This window comes from Lissotriton helveticus, chromosome 9, assembly GCF_964261635.1.
Source record: "Lissotriton helveticus chromosome 9, aLisHel1.1, whole genome shotgun sequence".
Taxonomy (NCBI): domain Eukaryota; kingdom Metazoa; phylum Chordata; class Amphibia; order Caudata; family Salamandridae; genus Lissotriton; species Lissotriton helveticus.
The window spans coordinates 1,210,004,921-1,210,027,270 of record NC_136070.1 but is presented as its reverse complement, the minus strand read 5'-3'; positions in this window follow the sequence as shown (position 1 = coordinate 1,210,027,270).

The following is a 22,350-nucleotide window of genomic DNA, read 5'->3' as shown; positions in this document are numbered from 1 at the left end:
AGCCCTGCCTAGTTCCTCGTGAAATCTTAAGTGGCTCAGTGAGTGTATCATTCACTAGTATCTTAGCGGTAGGAGCTCTATATAGAAGCTGGATGGTGCGGCAAAATTTCTCGCCTAGTTGGAATTTCCTTAACACATCTGTCAAGTAGAGCCAGTTGACCCTATCAAAGGCCTTTGTGGCATCTAATGTTAGGGTGGCCAAGGGTAAAGAAAAAGTCGTTGCGATGTCTATCGCCGCAACCAAGTCCCTGGTTAGATCCGCCATCTGACGTCCCTTGATAAAGCCCTTTTGATCTTCATGGATTATAGAGCCGATCTCGCTTGCCAAACGTGCTGATAGAACTGCAGCGAAGAACTTGTAATCTATATTCAGCAGCGAGATCGGCCTATAGGACCCGCAGTCTGTTGGATCTTTACCTGGTTTTAGTATAAGGACTATAGTTGCTTCACTCCATGATGCAGGAGGCATTACCCCTTTTGTAAAGATGTTGTTAAATAAGTAAGTCAATGTTTTTACTAACTTTGAACACAAAACCCGGTACAATTCCCCTGGGAGGCCATCTGGCCCTGCCGCCTTCCCCTGCTTTAATTGACCTATCGCCTTACTCACTTCCTCTTCTGATATCTCCCTATCAAGGCGACCGATCTGATCTCCAGATAGGGTAGGTAGTTGAATCCTATCTAACCATAGATTTCTTGCCTGGGGGTCGTCTTCAATATCTTCAGTGTATATGTTTTGGAAGAACTCCTGAAAAGCCCTGCCGATCTCATTATTCGTGTTCCTAACAGCAGTGTCTCCCCCTTACGGATGCCCTTTATAAACTTTTTAGATTTATCTATTTTGACTTTCAAGGCTAAAACCTTACCCGCCGCCTCTCCGTATTCAAAGTTCGAAATCTTGCTTGCCTCCCACCTCTTCTCTACTCTTTCCTGTAGAATTTTGTTCAGCTCCTGCTTCAATTTATTTCGTTCTTCCTGCTCTGCGGAGGTACCCCCAAAGGACCCGCAAATCCTATCTAGACTAACCAGATCCCTTTCTAGGTTCCTGATCTTTTCCCTATAAACTTTGCCTCTAAATGATGCACGATTTGTAATATGCCCTCTTAAAAAAGCTTTGAGGGATTCCCAAACTATACTTATTTCCGCAGAGTCTAGGTTTATTTCCAGGAAGTTTGACACTTCTTCTGCCAACAGGTCGGTCTCCACCTGATCTAAAAGTATCGTCCGATCAAAAGACCATGACGAAAAAAGTTTTTGTCGCGTGAGTGTCAAAGAGAACATTATTGCTGAGTGGTCTGAGAGGTGTGGGGGTAAATACCGTAGCCCCTTCACCATCTCTTGAATACTGTAGCTAAAGAGAGCATAATCGATCCTTGAACCGTGTTTATACTTAAGGTTCCTATACGAAACCCCAAGAGCCTTCCCAGCCCTGTCTCGTAGGTCTTCCTAGGTTTTGCTCGGCCGGTCCCACCTTGCGAGCCTTGCATTGGTTACCCGTTAGGCAGCGGATCCATTTTAAAGTATTGTGCATATCTTTTAAGATTTTGAAGGGCCTACCGCCTCCCTTACTGTGCCAACTTTTGTGTCCTTACATCCCGGGCCGCACTCTGCGTTCGTTGGACCAAGAACTAGCGGCAGCCCCTCGGTTCAAACTCAGTCGGGCGGGGGGTTGCTCTTTTAGGGTGCGGGCAGCCGCGCTTTGGAACGCTCTCCCCTTGAAACTCCGGACCCTTGGCGACTTGCTTTCCTTTCGCAAGGCCGTTAAAAGCCTTCTGTTTTCTGAGTTATGTTAAAATCCATACCCCTATTTTTAAATAATATTTTCTGTTTTCTGTTGTGTTGGGTTCGCCACCTTGTCGGTGCGCCGGGACGCTCCTTCGCTGGAGCAGCCGTGCGCAATACAAATAGCCCTAACATAACATAACATAACATAACATACATCTGCCAGTCCTAGGGACGACATTATGGACAGCATAACCTGTCTTGATTTAGATGGTACCAGCGCTCTGGAGTTTGGAGACTTATCAAGCTTGGGGTTTAGGACGATTTTGAAGCCCCCCGCCCATATAATAGGGTGGTTTGATGTAACTAGTGCCCCTTGGATTTTTTGGAGGTAGGATGGGTCGTCCTGGTTCGGACCATAATACCCTACAAGTGTATAGTGTTGACCATCTAACGTTATTTTACATACCAGCCACCTGCCACTAAGATCTTCCTCATAGGCCAAAATTTGTGCTTTCGCTGATTTTTTAAACAAGATGAGGATCCCACGGAAATTGGCGGACTGATTTGTACAGATAAATAAATCAACCCACTTCTGTGTCTTCAGTATTGTTTCTACTTCCTGTTTGAGCAGGCGTGTCTCCTGTAACACTATTATCTGGGCCGGGGAATCCCTGAAGTATTGTAAAATTCTATGTCTCCTGCCCTTCACTCAAAGCCCATTAATGTTCCAAGATAGAAAGTGTATTTCTGTCATGTTTTTTCTCCTCTCCTGAGCCTACATGACTCTTTATATCCCTCTTCCTTTAGTAGAGTTTTTAATCTCTCTCGAGGTGGCATTATGTTAATAGTTGACGTCAATTGATCTTGTTTGTGAGCAGACTTAAGGTTGTGATTGTGAAGAAGAAACTGAGTACAGGCATCTGAAGTTTTTTCATTGCCCCCCCCTGCCCACCCCCCTCCCTTAGAAAACCCCCCCTCATTTTTCCTGGCTTGTTGGTTTGCCAGGTTTACGTAGGTGTATTGGTCTCTTACCCCATCTACCCTCTAACGGTGAGGCTAATTACCTGCTTCTTTTTCCATGTTATTTATATTTAATTTTAGAAGTGGTGTCTTCCATATCCCCCTTTAAATAAGAGTAAATATGAGAAAAGGAAGGGTTTTTTTTATTAATTTTATATCCCCCTTTTTTTTTTAATTTTTTTTTTTTATGCTTAATATGTTTTTAGGTTATGGTTTATGTTTTTTCCTTTATTTATTATACCTACAGTTTTGATCCTCCCTTTTTTTTTTTTTTTATCCCCTTACATTTGTGCTACACTTGTGCTACGTTTTATGTTTTTAGGATTTTTACTCCTTATTTCCACTATTTCCTTTAGAGACTAGTACTTCTCCCCCGCCGTATGACTATAAGGTATGTTTCCTGTTCCTAGAGGTTCGTTCTCCCCGCGTGTTCGGAGATGGAGAGAATTAACTCATCTGCTTCCCTAGGGGGGCGGATATTGTACATCTTATTGTTGTACATTATTTTTAGATATGCAGGAAACCTCATTTGTACTGTTGCCCCCACTGCCCTGAACTTATCCATTCTTTGTCCTAACTCCCACTGCCTTTCTAAGGTGACTTTTGATAGATCTGACCGCACCTCAAATGAAAAGTCCGGAGCTTTTAGTGGTTTGGCCTTCAGGGCAAGATTGAGAATCTTCTCTTTCAGGGAGTATGTCAGAAAATTCATAAGAATTTTCCGTGGCTTCACTCTCCCAGAGTTGAGGCGAAATGGGTCCCTGTGAATTCTCTGAATATCTTTGGCCAACTCTTCCTCAGTTTCTTCTAGGTTGAGGGCGCCTTTTAGTAGAGATACTACGTAGGTCTTGAGGTCCCCCCCTTCCTTTGCCTCAGGAACCTTTAAGATTCGTAGGTTGTTTCTTCTAGAGAAGTTCTCTAAAGATTCGACCCTCTCCCTCAACTCGTCCCCCTCTTTCCTTAGGGATTGAATCCTGACTTGTGCTGTCTCCAAGTTAGCTTTTAGCTCTCCTACCGATCCCTCTAGTGTCTCTGTTCTCTCTGAGAGCCCGTCTACTTTTCGCTCCAGGGTGTCACAGGCTGACCTTATCTCGTTCTGATTTTGTTTGGATTCTGCAAAACCCAACTTTATCTCTCTTCTCATGACATTTAACAAGTCCTCTAGGGTAGCCCCTCCTTGCTCTCCTTGCTCTCCTTGCTCCTCCCCCATCTCATTCTCCTTCTCCTTCTCTTTCCCCTTCTCTTTCTCCTTTTCCACATACCTTGTACTTCCCTCTTCTTCACCACTAATATCCCTCTCCTCCACCTCACCAGAGGCCTCTGTTGATGACGTTGTTACCTCGGGCGCATGTACTAGTATAGGCACTTCATGCGTGACTCCCTCTGGACCCTCTGGACCCTCTGGACCCCTCTGCTCTGCCATCTTCCGTGTGGATCTTTCAGGGGCTTGTCTAACAAGGCTGTCTGGACAATGGGTGACCTTTAAAACCTGAGGCAACACCTTGAAAAAGGTACGGAGCGAGGGAGTTATTTTTGAGACTGATGCCTTCTTGTCTTTCCCCCTTGCCTGTGTGTTAGAAACAGGGACTGCCCCTTCTCTGGGACCACCACTTTTGTCACTCAGGTCATTCAGCTCTAAGGGACCCCCCACACAGTGATCTTTACACCCTGGACTAGCTCCCTTCCTCTTTCCTTTACCACCCTTTTTCTTCCAGGTTTCTTTCTTATTGCTGTTATTAGTAATTTTTGTTGATTTCGGACCCTGTTTACTGACAAAAATCGGGGCTGCTTTTAATCCACCACCCCCCTGTGAGTTGGCAGTCCAACCCTCCTCCTTACTTTCACTGTAAGAGTCGTCTTTATCCTTGCCTGCTATTTTAACCCCGAGGGGAGATTCCTCATGTAGTGCAGCCACTTTCAGTTTCAGCCTCCTAGCAGCCGTCTCCACGGCTTCGAGTTCCCCCTTTCGTGACCTTGAACGTGTGGTTACTGTGGCCGTCACCGCCGTCGTCAGAAGTGCTTTTTCACGATCTTCCGTGCCCCCTCCAAATCTGAGGAAACCTCGGGCTGCCACCCGGCGTCCTCGCCGCAGCTCCACGGCTGCACGGAACCACTGCTGCAAGGCGGTGGGAGGGGCGAATGACGCCGGGGCTGGGGCTGGAAACTCGATCACACACATCCGCGTCCTGTCATCCCTTGCCGCCTTCGAATGAAAATATACGGAAAAATGAAAACTTCTCGACCCGCAATGCGAGCGAAAAGGGTATGCAGTGTTGCCGGTTACTCCACAAACGGGAAGACACCGAAATGCAAGTATTGCTGCGTCTCGATCAGGTTGCAGGGGTAGAGACCATCACCTGCGTGCGAGCCGCTCTAGCTCGCGGCCGCCATGTTCTCCGGCCACTAGTATTGGGATTGTAATTCTATTAGAGATTTCAAGATCTCTTGGTGCCTCAGACCATTCCCATGTGTGCTTCTTGAATCAAGTAAGCCCTCCGGTTCGTGTTTGGAATTACTCTGTCCCCCACTCCAGGCCTTCGAGCAAAAGGAACGGAGTTCGCATCAATTATGTATCAATTGTCGAGTGGATAATTGAGAGGTAATGCTGCATTTAATGAGGCTTTTACTGCCAGCATGGTTTCTCCAACTATTTGTTTTTTAGAACGCTTTTTTGTAGCTACGGAAGCCGGTTGAACCGCTGCCGTTCTGGCTCTGCTAGCCAATTAATTCCCTGCAACGTGAACGCCATCACATTGAAGACTCTGCGTATGTATCACGTGAGTCTTTCGTAGTTCTTTCTGTAAAAGAACTACTTGTTCCCAAAGTTTTTTATGCTTTATTGTGACACCGGTCTCATCTTTGTAACCGTTTTTCTCCAGGTCTGCATGAATTCGTTGTAAGACTGGACGCAATAATACAAACCGCACACTATTAGTGTGGGGAATTCGCAATCGGCATTCTCAAGCGCCATCTTTAAAGATCTTATTTCAGCTCGCTGAGCTGTACAGTTTCTGAGAGGTTCAGTTTTAGTGACCATTGGTCTGAATTTACCTAAGCGCCAGCGACCTTTAACAATCGTGCATGCTGCATTGTAAAATTGTTTTTCCACAACGTAGTGTTGTGCAAATCTGTCCGTGTAGATTACACAGGTGTATTGTTCGAGAGGCAGAATTTCGATTGACAGAGGACATTCATGTTCGTAATCCAGATCTTCTAGTTTTTCCATTTTCGGATCAAATGCGTGTTTCACGTCTGTTGCAGCAAGAGAATTTTCCCATTGTATCCATTTTGGATCTAAAGCTTTAGCATTCAGAATGCTTGGTCTTGTTACTGCCTCAAGGGCTGATACTGCTGTTAAAACAGATATGCTCTTCCCTTGGGCTAGAGCTCTTTCTGTTGCTACAGCAGTTTGAACCGGTAGAACTGAATTTCACTTCAGCTTGTGTGTACAAGTGTGATTTGTAAGCTATTGGTACCGTTTCTCCCTCATTAGAGGTTAGGTACATAAATCCGCATCTTCCTGGGATGACTCGGATTACAAGATTGCGTTCATTTGCGCGTGTTTGCAGTTTTGTTTTAGTTAACATATCTGTGTATATTGATCTTAAATTTTTTGTGTGTTTCTGAGTCCAATTAATTTGTTTGAAATCAGGTTTTATTAATTCGTAGAGAGGTTTAACCCTCTCTGCATAGTTTAGAATGTAAGTTCTTCCGAAATTCAGGAAACCTAGAGTTGATTGTAAGTTTTTCAGCGTTTTTGGAGCTTGGAGTACTGCACACTTCTCTAAGAAGTTGTCTGCTAGGCTTTTGCCTTCACTTGATAACTCATATCCTTAAAATAGGACAGTGAGGTGGGCAATTCGTGACTTTTTGAAGTTGAATTTGTACCCTTCAGATGCGAACCCAAGTATTATGGTGTTCACTCTTTTCAAGTGTGTCTCCAGGCCATCGTCTGTAAGATAGATGTCATCGACATAAGATAATGCCTCATCATCATACATTTGTAGTAATTCTGTTACCCCGGCTGAAAATAATCCTGGGCTGTTCTTGAATCCCCGGGGGAGACGACAGAATTGCCTTTGGGCCCCCATACTTGAGAAAGCAGTCAAATACCTGCTTTCTGGTGCTATGTTTTGACAAAAGAAACCATTTGAGATATCTAATGTCGTTTTATATTTTTTGCGCACGATGTTATTCATTAGTGCTGCACTGTGTGAGTTTTGTACTGCAAATGTTTTGCAGCAGGAGTTTAGGTGTCTGTAGTCCAAAACTAGACGATATGAATCATTTGGCATGGAGACAGGAAACAAAAGATTGTTCATTTGTGAGGTGCATGTTTCAATCACCCCCTGATATTCAAGTTGATTTAAGATCTCCTTGACTTATTTTTTAGCTTCTTGCTTAACAGGATACTGCCTCTGTGCAGTAGGTTGATTTTTTAACTGAATTTTATGGTGAGGAGAATCCTCATCCCATCCTACATGATTTTTATATAATGCAGGGGCTTGGGCCACTGCCCATTTTCTAGCATATGTGTATTTTTTATGGATTGGAATGTGATTTGAGAAGGGAGGCATAATCATTTCTTCGCCATGTGGGCACTCCCTGACAAACTCTGGGGGCCAGTCTTTCTCTGCTAGCAGGATATCATAGCCTTTAGATAGGTTCTCCCAAAAGAGACCTTTTATTTTCCTAGTTTTTCCCCTTCTATACGTAATGTTATTTCATATAATTTATGGGGCACACTAACTCTGGTGTCTGCAGTTTCCACCTGAATGTATTAATTCGTGTCCACTGTCTCCAGAAGATTCATCAGGATCTTGCGAGCTATAGTCACTTCTGCTGCGCTGTCTAGCATTGTCTGGGCCCATTCTCCGTTCTTGTCCTCAGAATCCTTGGCATGTTTTATTTTAATACTGGCTACCTTCTTTTTTGGAAATTGTAATTTTTTACTTTGATGAGCAGGTTCCTTGTCTTTGGACTTGACGCGCTCTTCTTTATGTTCTGACCGTCCTCTTCTTTCCGATTTCTGTGAGGAAGTCTGAAAAGATCGAGAGGGACGTGTATCATTATCTTGATATCTGTCAGGTTTTCTTAAATTATCCCTGTTTCTAAGGTTGTATCTTTTTTCAGAGGGCTCCCGTTGTGGAGACCTGCCCCCCATTCTGGAGATCTATTTCTCCTTTAGGGAGACCTTCCTCTGGACTGGAATAGTTTTTCTCTGGGAGTAGTTTGTTTATTATCCTCCCACTTCTTTTTTGGTGTAATGAGATTATTTTTAATAAAGCTCTTTTCAGGATTTTCTGTTAGTTTGGTGTTAGTGGTTTCCCACCCAAACTATCTCTACCTAAATCTTCATAGGATTTTTCAATTATTCTGGCAAGTTCAAAAGGTTGTTCTGCTATATCTGTTTCTTTCAATTTTTGGCGGATTGTTGAACCATCAATTGTCAATTGAACTAATTCTCTATATGCTTTTGTTAATTCTTTTAGTTTAACTAAAAGTTCTTCGCTTGACATTTTTTAAATGTCAGGATGTGGTGTATAGCCGGCTAGAACCAGCCGTGTGGCTCCTCGTCTACCTAGTGGACCGAGCCTTGTGAAGTGATTTTGATGTTTTAGGGCGCCATTAAACCAGAGCTGGTGCTCTTGGTACGATAGTGGAATTTCAATGTCCTCGAAAGGAACGTATTCCGTTGGAGATACCTCTATTTTGTAGTAGTGGAACTCGTGTGTCACAGCATGTGCTGCTGGAAAATGTATCCAGGATTAGAATACCTCTGTCTGCCGATATTCATGGGCCTCTACCACAAATATGACTGTACCACCTCTTGGTGATACTCCATTATTTATAAGTTTGTAAGTTACACTCTTCCTTACATTGACTGGTATTATTATAACCTCCAGGTCATCTTGCCGGAGACTTGTGTCCTCCGCTTGATGTTGAGCTGCCAAAGCATCTCTTTCGTCGTCACTTCCCGTCATTTTACTCACTGAAATGTTTTTTTGCAGAGCAAGTTTCAAGGAAACAAAGATTAGGTGCACAATATTTTGGAACACTGTATCCTTCAACGTTGACTAAACCACAAACTAATACATAGGAATCTTTTCCTACTAAATTTTGGCGGATATTAACCTTTCACCCACTCCAGACGTCTATTGAAGTATTTACGGGAAAAAGGGGTCTGTGTGAAAAGCATGACTGAGTTACTCTAGTATCTAGCGTTAAATTATCGCCTTACCAAACGTTGGGCGCCATGTAGTGTAGTTCCTATATTCCCAATAGGCTCTGCGCATTGGAATAACATAAACGATAGTTTAGACGTAGGACTTAGGTCGACTAGGTCTCTATTGAATATGTTAGACTTAATTATGAATGCCAGCTAGCTCAGAGGTCACTAGAAACTTTCTGGAGTAAACAGGAAGGTGTTAACTTTCCTGAATAGACAAGAAGGGATTCGTTTCTCACAACCGCATAAACATGACAACTTTGCTCCCTCCAGAATAAGGAGTATATCTCCAGAGTCGCGGAAACAATAGATAACTATTTTACTCAGTCAATCGTGCATACTTAGTTTCACCGGAAGCGCAGAGAAATAGAGAGACGGGCGTTTTCAATAAAAGTGGTTATTCATTGAACAGTCTTCTTTCTCATGCAAGAGAAGTGAGTTGCCACAATTGTAATACTTGTTATAAAGTAAAGTGCATACAGTAAAAGGAGTATTATAAAATAATACTGTAAAAGCATGGTAAGGTTTCTAAGCCATACGGTGTTTAAAATAGATAAAATATATCTATATCTATACTACTATTATAAAGAGAGAACTCTCACGTTTGAGCCAGGTAAACGCGGGAACCACAGCACCAATCTACACACCCGATACATCCTTGAAATTGTCAGGGTGTGTAGATGGACATAGGCTACATAAAATAAAATAAAACGTTAATTAAAAAAATTAACTTTAAAAACAAAGTAGTCCCCTGAAAGAAGCACCGGCCGCGAAGTAGCGCTGGCCGCGACACGTTGCCCGTGACATGCGTGATGACGGGACATGGAGCGGCGGTGATGTGAGGAGCAGCGGATCAGGTAAGGCATTTACAAACACGGAAAATGTCGGGGGGAAGCGGGGGCGGGAGGGGGCGGGTGGTGGTCCGTGTCCGTGAACGTGTCCGATGTCTGATGGCAAGAAGGAGAAGGAGGAGTCCCGTCAGCTGCAGCACTTCGAGCGTAGGGGAGCGGAGCAGAGCTGACCGGCTGAGGGCGGCCGACAACGGAGCGGAGCAGGGTGGAGGAGCAATCTGCCAGCGCAGGGGGTCGGGGCTGCGGGGGTCGTGAGGTACATCACACCTACCTCTGCTCGCTCCACCACATGCTGCCCCAGCATCCTTCTGCCCCGGCCAAAAAATGCAGCCCCCAGACCCCTTCTGCCCCAGGCAACGCTGGGGCGGGCTGCTAGTGCATAGATAAAAGCATGACTAAACGTACTCAACTGGTGCTTCTAAGATACGCCTACCCCGGTGTACCTAACCTAAGTCTAGTACGTGGGAAGTAGTAAGTGAGCTGCAGTTTAAGTTAAGATAGTTTTTGCCAAGAATCTGAATCAAGAATTCTCTAAGGGTCTAATCAGCTCCGTACCTTGGTTATAGAATGAAGGAGGTCTTGTATCTCTCTCAGGACTCCACTGGAGCTGGATTTCTTGGCAGGAGAAAAGACAGCGTCTCTCTCAGTGCGTCAATGGGAGGGTCGGCTTCCTTCGGCACTTGCCACAGCAGGGCATCGGGCAGGTAGATAGCTGATCTGCTCCAAACCACCGTGTGTTTTGCTAGGGCAGCTGTTGGTATATTTATACCTGGAAGGTGCCGAGTTTGACGTAAGGTTGGACATAAGACGTCACTAAGAACTCGCAGTTCTTTCAGGACTCCAGGAGTTCTAGGACAAATCAATACAGAAGCAGGGGGAATTACCGGGCTGCTGGAGGCTTGGTTTGTTTAAGAACGCGTTGTGCTTTTTAGGAGTCTATGGGAGTAGCCTTGCCGTATTTGGACTGCATTGGCTATGACTTAATATGGATATGATTCTTATGCTTTTATAAGGATATGATTTGTTATAACCACATGAGGGCATAAATCGGGAATATTTAAATAGGGTCCTAGATACTTTTACAACACAACGTCAACAGGCATGCGGGTATGGGAGACTTAAACTCTATGCTTCATAGTTGACTTGAGGACTTTAACTGCTTGACGTTTTGAAAGTGTGACCACACCAATCAATGGGACATACCAACGATTAATGGCCAGTCAGCATCGCAGTTGCCTCCTTTTAATTGTGATTTTAATTGTAGTTTTATTGTATTGTAGTTGTGGGGGCAGTACATCTGCACCTGAGTCTACCAAGTTCGTACTTTATTGATCCGTTGGTATTATAGCAGGTCACTCTGTTTTGCTGACATTTTTGATTAAAGGAGGGGCGATTAACTAAATTCAAATTTGCTTAATTTGCACTTTCATGGATTTCTGTTAGGCCTGTTGAGCCTTACCAGACTTGCCTATCTCAAGGCTGGTGGCACACGATCCTTGCAAGTTTTTATTTTGCTTCAAACTGCTTTATTGCTGTGTGTACGGAGGCTGTCCATTGGTATTTTAACACATTTTGTACTTTATTGAATTATTGCACATCAAAACTGTTGAACATCAGACATGTCAAGTTTTCTCAATATCATTGGAGAAAGAGGCCTGCACTTGTTCACCTTGCACTTTAATATACCAATTACACTTTATTGGCAGTATAGTTTTTATAGTCACCTCGCTTAACATAAAATTCCACCACTAACCAGCATGTTTTCTTAAATTGATGATGGAAGTTTATAATTCTGAAACCCATTGGGTTTTCATCTTAATATGGTCATATTTTTTAAATTGTTGTGCACTTTCAGTGGTATTGCTTAGTGAATGCTATTGCAATGGTTTTCATTAACTATGCAAATAAAAACAAACTTGAACTTGAAACTTGAACTTGCGCAACAAGTTGGGTTTACTGCAACAATTCTTTCCATACCTTGAAGCACCATATTTAGTTGCCTGATTCAGAAGTTAGCACTGCTGGGTTATCACCGTGTAAACCTGTTCCTGCCAACTGCATTGCCACAGTATAAATGACAAGGCGGGTTTTTACTGTCAGGGCATGTAAAATGTGCTGATAAAACTCAGACCTAAAATGGCAGCTTCCCAAATGGTTAATTCTTGCATAGGTTCATTTGAATAGTTACCACACAAGGTTTCACTTCTCAAAAGACTAAGGAAATGCCACAAAATAAAATTACGAGAAAACTATTAGCACTTCTTAAACTTGTTTCTCTTTAAAACTAATGCAAACAACGTGACTCTTTCAAGTAAAATTCCACAGAGTTCACCACCTTAAAGTGTAATTGTGGCACTGCTAGCACAGCACACTGCAAAGACCATTTAGCATCTAGAAACTTTCAAGAAGCAGTTGAATGGAGGCATTTTCCCTATTTAAATATAGCTTTATAGCTAATTGCGTCGGGGCATTGAACTAACACTTTCTCCAACTTTTAATGAGCCCCACGATCCTTTTATGAGTGGCAAAGGGGGAGGTTTAAATTATCCACCAAATCATTACTCCCAAATTCGTTGCCGTGAATTGTAAGCTTTCAAATATCTCATTAATCACATAGCATTTATCACAGAAAATATTATCTCTTACTCACTTGAAGACTGTATTGTACTTAGGTCAGAAAGCTTAGACCCCCATTACATTTTTCTTAGCTACCACCGAAAACATAATTGTGCTCAGCGATTTCAATTTTCTTTTTGATGATCCGTTTGATTTATATACTTTAGATTTAATAGAACTCTCTCTCTGCTGGGTTTCCTTTTCGCAAATGGTTCGCTTAGTCATCCACTTCTAAAGATAATGCCTGGATTGGATGTAACGCTTTTGCTGTGATAATGAGCCATGATAGCTTGGTTTGTACTATGAAATTCATATGCTCTCATTTGGAGTAGGGGGTATCTATCTATCTATCTATCTATCTATCTATCTAAATATCTATCTATCTATCTATCTATCTATCTATCTATCTATCTATCTATCTATCTATCTATCTATCTATCTATCTATCTATCTATCTATCTATCTATCTATCTATCTATCTATCTATCTATCTATCTATCTATCTATCTATCTATCTATCTATCTATCTGTCTGTCTGTCTGTCTGTTTGTCTGTCTGTCTGTCTGTCTGTCTGTCTATCTATCTACACTCAACCACCTACCGACCTACTGACCTAACAACCACCAATCCATCCTTTTGTCCCAAAAATACTGGGGCATATTTACAAGGCTTATTGCCACAGGAACGTCACTTTTTGTGACATTCCTTTGGCAATAAACCCTTCCACTTATTTAGAAGGCAGCGTTAAGCCACTTTAATGTGGTTTAATGCTGCCTTGTAAAAAGGCACCCTTTCCCGCTACACTTGACATGAAATCGGTGAGCAATGGGTGTTGCGGTGGGCGTTCCTCCATAACACCCATTGATTGTGATGCTGCCCCCTATTTACAAGGGTGGCGTAAATATGGGTCTGCGACAAATTTAAGACCAAAAGTAACCTGGTCTTAACATGGCGAAACGAGGAGAACTTATTCATTTCTCCTCATTTTTGCTGTTTCTATGTATGCTGCATTGTGCATCACACATAGAAACAGCAAATGACTATGAATGTATGTTTATGTAAGGTGTCTCTTCCTGCACATAAACAATCATTAAAAAAATTACGATTTGCAACTTCTATGTGTGCTGCACAATGCAGCACACATAGGAGTTACAAATCACCATTAGTGATTGTTTATGTGCAGGAAGGTGTGGGTTTGGTAGGTTTCCCTAGATGGCCGCCGAACCCCGGGCAAAAAACTCATGGGACCCCCCTTGCAAAACCAGGTTGTTTTGTGATAGGTAATTTTGATGTCGCATCAATAGGTTTTTGGCCCTTGCCTGTCGAAGTTACTTGACCCACCCACGCGAGTGAGGTACCATTTTTATCGGGAGACCTGGAGAAATGCTGGGTGGTAGGAAATTTGTGGATCCACACAGATTCCAGAACTTTCCCACACAGAAATCTGAGAAAAAAGTGTTTTTTCAGCTAAATTTGAGGTTTGCAGGGGATTCTGGGTAGGAAAACGTTGGAGGACCCACGCAAGCCATGTCTCACTGGAATGCCCCGGGTGTCTAGTTTTCAGAAATGTGTGGGTTTGGTAGGTTTCCCTAGATGGCCGCCGAGCCCGGGGTCAAAAACTCTTGGGACCCCCTGCAAAACCAGGTTGTTTTATGATAGGTTTATTTGCAAATGTTGAATAATATATGGGAAATTTTTAATATAGCTAGTTTTTTAACAGCGGCTGTCAGGATTAAGAAGAAAGGAAGTGCTGCTAATAATGTGCATCTGGTGTCAGGACTTGTATGAAATGTTTCTCTTTTTATTCTGTATATTAATAATTTAATTATGTAATTTTGATAAATCGTGATGAATATGTTTATTTAATATTTTTTGTAAAAAATTTTTTAATGTATTTGTATAGTATACTTTTATGGTTTTAATTAACCGAATAAAGTGAATTTGACTGACTGACCTACTGATAGGGTATTTTGATGTTGCATCAATAGGTTTTGAGCCCTTGCCAGTCGCGGTTACTTGACCCACCCACGCGAGTGAGGTTCCATTTTAATCGGGAGAACTGTGGAAATGCTAGGTGGTAGGACATTTGTGGATCTACTCAGATTCCAGAACTTTCCCACACAGAAATTTGAGAAAAAAGTGATTCTTTTAGCTAAATTTGAGGTTTGCAGGGGATTCTGGGTAGCAAAATGTTGGGGGACCCAGGCAAGCCGTACCTCACTGGACTCCCCCACGTGTCTAGTTTTCAGAAATGTGTGAGTTTTGTAGGTTTCCCTAGATGGCCGCCGAACCCGGGGCCAAAAACTCATGGGACTCCCCATAGCAAAATCAGGTTGGTGTGTGATAGGTAATTTTTATGTCGTCTCAATAGATTTTGGGCCCTTGCCTGTCACGGGTACTTGACCCACCCACACAAGAGAGGTACCATTTTTCTCTGAAGACTTTGGAGAATGGGGGATGTGTAAAATTTTGTGGATACACGCAGATTCCATAACTTTCCACCACAGAAATGTGAGGGAAATGTGTTTTTTAGGGACACATTTTTAAGTTTGCAAGGGATTCTGGGTACCAGAACCTGGTGAGAGCCAGTCAAGTCACCCCATCCTGGATTTCCCTGGATGTCTAGTTTTAAAAAATGTATAGGTTTGCTAGGTTTCCCAAGGTGCCGGCAGAGCTAGGTTTCAAAAACTACAGCTAGGCACTTTGAAAAAAAAGGGTCATTTTTCACTGTGAAAATGTGGTGTGTCGACGTTGCGTTTTGTGCAGTTTCCTGTCGCGGGCACTGGGCCTACCCACACAGGTATCATTTTTCTTGAAAGACTTTGGGAAACGCAGGGTGGGTGGAATTTTGTGGATCCACGCAGATTCCAGAAGTTTCCACCACAGAAATGTGAGCTAAATGTGTTTTTTTGTCAATTTTTAAGGTTTGCAAGGGATTCTGGGAACATAAGCTGATGAGAGCCTGTCAAGTCACCCTATCCTGGATTTTCCTGGGCATCTAGTTTTGAAAACTATATAGGTTTGCTAGGTTTCCCTAGGTGCCGGCAGAGCTAGGGTTAAAAAACTACAGCTAGACACTTTGCAAAAAAAGGGTAATTTTTCAACGTGAAAATGTGATGTGTCCACGTTGCATTTTGCGCCATTTCCTGTTGCGGGCACTAGGCCTACCCACACAAGTGAGGTACCATTTTTCTAGGAAGACTTTTGGAAACGTTGGTTGGGTGGAATATCGTGGATCAACATAGAGTCCAGAACTATCCACCACAGAAATTTGGGGAAAATGTTTTTTTTTGTCAATTTTTTATGTTTGCATGGGATTCTGGGTAACAGATCCTGGTGAGAGCCAGTCAAGTCACCCCATCCTGGATTTCTCTGGGTGTTGGCAGAGCTAGGGTTCAAAAACTACAGCTAGGCACTTTGCAAAAAAAAGGGTAATTTTTCATTGTGAAAATGTGGTGTGTCCACGTTGCATTTTGAGCCGTTTCCTGTCGTGGGCAATAAGTCATTTTGAAAAATTACCTATAATTCTCATGCTAGTATGGGTACTCTCAATTTCGGAAATGAGCAAATATCTACTGTTTCTAAACTCTATATTTTGTTCACATTTCAGAAATACATAGCTGTCTTTCATACCGATTTTTCCATGTATACATTTTCCCAGAATAATTGCTATATACCCGGTACATGATAAAAAACAATTGCAAGACGCTGCTCAGTTATTGGCTCCGGGTTAGTCGGGTTCTTGTTGAACCTACAAGTCCTATATATCCCAACAACCAGAAAGGTCCAGCCAATGTAATGGTGTATTGCTTTGAAACAGTTGTGATAATGACAAGAAGTTACAGGTGAAAACGTTGACACAAGTGGCTGTTTTTTTCAACAATTTTTCAATTTTTCCTATATTTAACTGTTAGTTTCTATAAAGAAACCTTAAAGGATCTACACAAATGACCCCTTGCTGAATTCAGAATTTCCAGGATCCATTATTGCTTTCAAACCCATTTCTACCATTAACTGGAAGGAAGTTGAAAGCACAAAAAATAACAAAAATAGGCAATGTCCCCCAAAAATGCCAAAACTGTGTAAAAATGTTTGGTTTTCTGACAAAAGTCTGCTTGTCCCTGAAAGCTGGGAAGATGGTGATTTCAGCATCAGAACACCTTTTTTTATACCATTTGCAGGGAAAAAAACAGATGCTTTCATCTGTAGCACTTTATTTCATCTTTCCCCAAAAAACAAAATGTAGCTGTATTTTGTCTAATTTCTGGGCCCACTCCAGGGGAACCCAAAAACCCTGGATACCTTTAAAATCCCCATGATGTTGGAAAAAAAGGATGCAAATTTGGCGTGGATACCTTATGTGGTCAAAAAGTTACAGGGGCCTAAGTGAAAACTACCCCAAATAGCCAAAAAAAAGGCTAAGCACAGGGGGGGAAAGGCCTAGCAGTGAAGGGGTTAAGAATAGCAGATTGCTGCGTTAGCAATTTTAGCCTACGCTCCGCCATTCTATTGTAAATATGCCTTTTGGTTATTGTTTAGCTATCACAAATCCGAAAAAGCTCTGAAAAGTGTTCCTTTCTGGAGGAGAACATCGCATCTAAACCTACCTCTTTACTGAGCAGAGTCCCTCAGGGCTCTTCGCTTAACCCGACTCTTTAATGTGTATATGGCTCCTCTGGCAGCCATTGTAGCCCCCTTTGGAATCCGCATGGTGACCTATGCCGATGATACGCAATTGGTGGTAGCGTTAAACCAAGCAGATCAAAAAACCAATGACCTCTATTCTTGTCTTGAGGACGTCTCGAACTGGATGGCTGCATCTCAGGTCAAGCTTAATGACGGGAAAACTGAGCTGATGATATTGGGCAACCCCCTTAGCTTTCAATCCAGTTCTATGTGGCCAGCCTGTATGGGTCCTCCACGGGTCCCTAAGTCAGAAATCAGGAGCTTGGGCATCTGATTGGACCAGGATCGGAACTTTAGGGTGCAGGCCAGGAAGACGGCAGCCATCTGCTATGGCCTGCTTAGAATGGCCGCAAAGTCCTCCCCCTCCTCCACTTTCAAGCTAAAAAAGTACTGGTCCAATCACTTATACTTTCCAGACTGGACAATGGTAATGCCCTATACCTGAATGCCCCCACCACAGTAGTTTCCAAACTGCAGTCTGTTCAAAACAGCGCTGCCAGACTTCTGACTGGAGTTACCAATAGACAATCGGCAAAACCAGCACTCCACTCCCTTCATTGGCTCCCAGTGCAGGAATGTATTAAAGTCAAGGCCCTATGCCTAGTACAGAAATCCATGCAGGGGAACGGGCATTCTATTAACTCAGCCATGATGGTCCCTTTAAGGCTAATAGGAAACTTCGGTCAGATGAGCTGCATCTGGCTGATGTCCCTAGGATCAAGAAGGCCAGAAGTGGTGGACAGCTCTTCTCTTATAACACTGCCAAACTTTGGAAATCCCTGCCACTTCATCTTTGCATAGTTCCCAATCATCTGGCTTTCCGTAAACAACAGATCTTTCTGTTTCCTTAGTTCTTTCTGCCTCCCCCGTGTCAGACCTAGCGCTGGGCTGCTCCCGGGTAGCCATGCGCTCTATAAATGTTTTTTCATTTCATTTCATTCCATTCATTTCAAATTATCCAGTAATATATGCAACATACAACAAGCCCCTATTGCTTTCGGCAGACAGTCACTTTTCCTATATCATTGGCAAAGTGATGTGTTGACTGTGGCAGGGGTCATGAGTTATGGTGTGCAATGTGGTGAATTTTAGTGCCTAATCGGATTTGTGTTCTTTGAACCATAACTAACCTTTAGCAGTTTTTTTCAGGAAATATTTAGAATTTTTATGATATGCAGAATTCACTTGGCATGTACCCACTTGGCACTGCACACAGTCTTCAGCACAGTCGGGGGTGGTTGCAGGGCCTGGCCTACAACTAGGAATTGTTCGAGCTACGGGTGACCAAGTCTTGAGTCCAACTCACAGTAGCTGGCCAAGCCCTACTGAGCGTGGCCTAAGGCCATGAGCAGCTGGAGTTGGCTGCAAGGACTAAACATCAGCTATACTTGCTGCATCTTCCAATGTATCTCACTAGAGTCTTCCCCAAACCAAAGTCCTGCTTTTTAAAGTAAAAGTCATGATTTTTATGAGAACTACGGGGCTGATTACAATGGCGGGCGGACTTGAGTCCGCCCGCCCATATTAGCGGGATTGGAACCGCCCGCTTTTAATGTGGTGGTCCCGCACCCCTGATAACGATGCGACCGCCACCGCGGCGGTCACATCCAGCAATGTAACATTGCTGGCGGCAGCACCCGCTGCAATGTTAAATGGCCATGTTGTGCATTCCCATGTAGGGGGTACCATGGGTACCCCCCCAGTGCACAACTTGTAGTGTAGTTCCTATTTTCCCAATAGGCTCTGCGCATTGGAATAATATCTTCAATAGTATAGACGTAGGACTGTGGTTAACTAGGTCTTCTACTGACGATATTAGACTTAAAGTTATGTGTGCCAGCTAGCTCAGAGTTCACTAGAAACTTTCTCGAATAGGCAAGGAGGAGTTTAACCTCCCTGGATAGACAAGAAGGGATTTAGTTTCTGACAACCATAGAACATGACAACTTTGCTCCCCCTAATCAAGAGTATATCTCTAGGGTCGTGTGAAAACAAAAGACAACTATTTTACTCAGTCAGTACGTGCATTCTTAGTTTCACCAGATTGTAGAGAAAAGGAAGAGACGGGCGTTTTCAATAAAAAGGTGTTTATTTATTGATCAGTCTCTTTTTCTCATACAAGAGAAATGAATCGCTATTATTGCAATACTTATAGTTAAGTAAAGTGCATACTACGCCAATAGCCTATACGCTGGCACTCCTCAGTATCTGATCGATCGGCTCCAGATCGTTCAGAACGCGGCGGCTAGACTGATCGGAAATATCCCCTACCATCAGTCAGTCACCGCCTATCGCAAAGAGCTCCACTGGCTTCCCATTGCTAGCCGCATTCAGTTCAAGATCCTTACTCTCGCTTTCCGAGCTATCAACGACCTTGGACCCAACTACCTGAAAAAGCGAGTGTCTATATCTCATTCCATTAGATCCCTGAGATCTAACAACCTACGCCTCCTGATTTCTCCACGCTTTCGACGCGCCAGAATGGGCGGCAGAGGGTTCAGCGTTATCTCTGCTAAACTGTGGAACTGTCTCCCAATCGATCTTAGGTTCTGTCCTTCTGAACCCATCTTCCGTGCTAGATTAAAAACCTGGCTGTTCTCCGGACTCTGATCCCCATCATGCTGCTATCCTTTCCTTCCGTTTTCCCTTGAGGCTCTGGTTCTAGCGCCGGGACACCCCTTCGGGGGTAGCTGCGCGCTGTACAAACTACAAAAATAAATAAAAATAAATAAATACAGTAAAAGCAGGATTATAAAATAATACTGTAAAAGCATGGATATGGTTTCTTAGCCATATGATACTTAAAATGGATAAAATAGATACATACATATATACATTTGACTAATCGTACTCAACTGGTGCTTCTAAATACGCCTACCCCGGTGTACCTGACCTACACCTAATACGTGGGTGGGAGTAAATAAGTAGCAGTTTTAAGTTAAGTTTGTTTGCCAAGAATCTGACTCAAGAATTCTCTGTAAGGGGTTAGTCAGTTCAGTACCTGGGATTTAGAAGGCTGGAGGGTTGGTATCTCTGTCTCAGGACTCGATATCCCAGTTACCCGCGAGGGCAGCTGGAAACGCCGGAGCTGGATTTCTCGGCAGGAGAAAAGGCAGCGTCTCTCTCAGCGCGTCAAAAAGGGGAGGGGCAGCTTCCGTGGGCTTCCTGCATCAGCTGGGCTCTCCGGCAAGTAGCGCTGCTCCAAGCTCGTCACCACCGTGTCTTGCTTAGGGCAATGTCGGTAATATTTATACCTGAAAGGTGCCGAGTTTGACGTAAGGATGGACATAAATACGTCAATAATGATGTCATAAGAACTGGTCGTTCTTACATTCTTTACTGGAGTTCTTGGCTGAATCAAAACAATAGCTTCGGGGATTTCCCAGGTCGGCTGGAGGTTTGATTTGTTTTGAGAACTCGGTATGCTTTCTATGGGGGCTGGAGGAATAGTGCTTGCCTAATGTGGTAGCATGCGCTATGACCTAATCAGAAAACGGGTTTCTGTGCCGTTGTATGGCCATTAGTGATTTATTAACCGGACAAGGGTCAGAAACAGGAATATTGATACAGTTCCCATAGGAAACACATTACACCCACTCCGCGGAATCTATGTCCATATTTACTAACCTAAGCATAGTAAACATAACTAACAGTGTATGTGTACATGAAACCACCCCAAAATACATTAATTTGTATCTAAAAAATGGTTTTGCGCAATACACGAAAAAGAGTATAGCTACTGTATGCAGATAAGCAGTGTAATCATTCAAAAGAATGCACATTTTATATCAGCATGAATGATTTTGCGAAAATAACACATGAAATGGCTCTTAGTACAGAAGAAAAAGTGCGAGACCACTTCATCATAAAAAAATACAATCTTACATGTAAATAAGCTAGAGGTCGAGGTAATGTCTCAAGAGCTCCCTAAAAATAGAAGGTCTGTTCTCTAAGAATAGTTTTACTTTAAGCAGAAGATAAGTGCCTGAAAGGTAAATATTTTGGATTTTTGGAGAAAAAGTTCTTGTTTTCAGGAGCAGATTCGAAAAAAATTCTTAGTGGCTTTGATTTTAAAGTTGAAGGCCAAATTCAGAGTTCAGGGAACGCGGTGTACACGTTGCTTAAAGTCATTCTCTCTGTTCTGGTGAAAACATCATATCATTTAGATTTTCGAAAAAACAGTCAACAGCTTCTGGTGAAAGTTCGACCAGATTGGAAAATGTCGTTACCATGCAGTCATGTGCATGATTGCTTTCAGAGATGGTTTGATCAGCATAGCTGACAGAAGGTCGTACCTGATCGATGCTGCTTTCATCTAGTACTTCACTACCCTTCAATCGTAGTGGTGAAGTCTCCACGAATGCCATCATCAGGATAGGTAGCCGCTGGGGACAGCACAATGCATGAGCCTTTACTGGACTCAACAAAGTTTCTGTATCCAATGGCACTTCTGATTGTAGTGTGAGACAGGTGTCCAACACGCATTCCTCGCCGCATAGCAAGCACCTTAATACAGGCATAACACAATTCTGCCACAAGGGTCTGAATGAAAGAAACCAGGTCATATTTAAATCTCGTAGCCTTGCTAATCCAAGGACTTTAGTTATGCGGTCCCGGTAGCGGATAGCTAAGATCGTTTCTTCCATTGTTGCTGGAGTCTTGTCTGTGACATGGTTTGCCATAGCGAAGCAATAGTAGCAAAAATAGGATGCCTGCTACTAGTCCCAACAGGAGAGGAAGTCCGCCAAAGATGGAATGGACGAAGTTTGGAAAAATACCCAGGATCGCTTTGAATGGGGTTAAAGCGCCTGAAAAAACTGTCTTAAATACACTTGCGATACCACTTGTATCAGAAATATTTAAGATGTCGTTTAGCATTTCTGCGAAGTGTAGGGGGCAATTTGTTGATAACAGTGGATGAATCTCTGCCGTTGTCTTTGCAACTTGGAGATCATACGTTTCTTTTGATGACGTCAACTGGGTTGGCGTCTGTAGGAGCACAGTCTTCATTCTGCTTAAAGTATCAATTCGAATAGAAGAGATTTTTAAACTGGGCCATAACCTTCCCTCCCTGTCTGGAGCATCATTCAGGAACAATACTCGTTCACAGCACATGACCCTGGTAGTCACGCTTATGAGATAAGGTTTTCCTGGCAGCAAGCTGCAACATCTGTGATCTACAATTAGAATGTAACTCCCGTTCGAAAGCCTTCTAAAGAATGG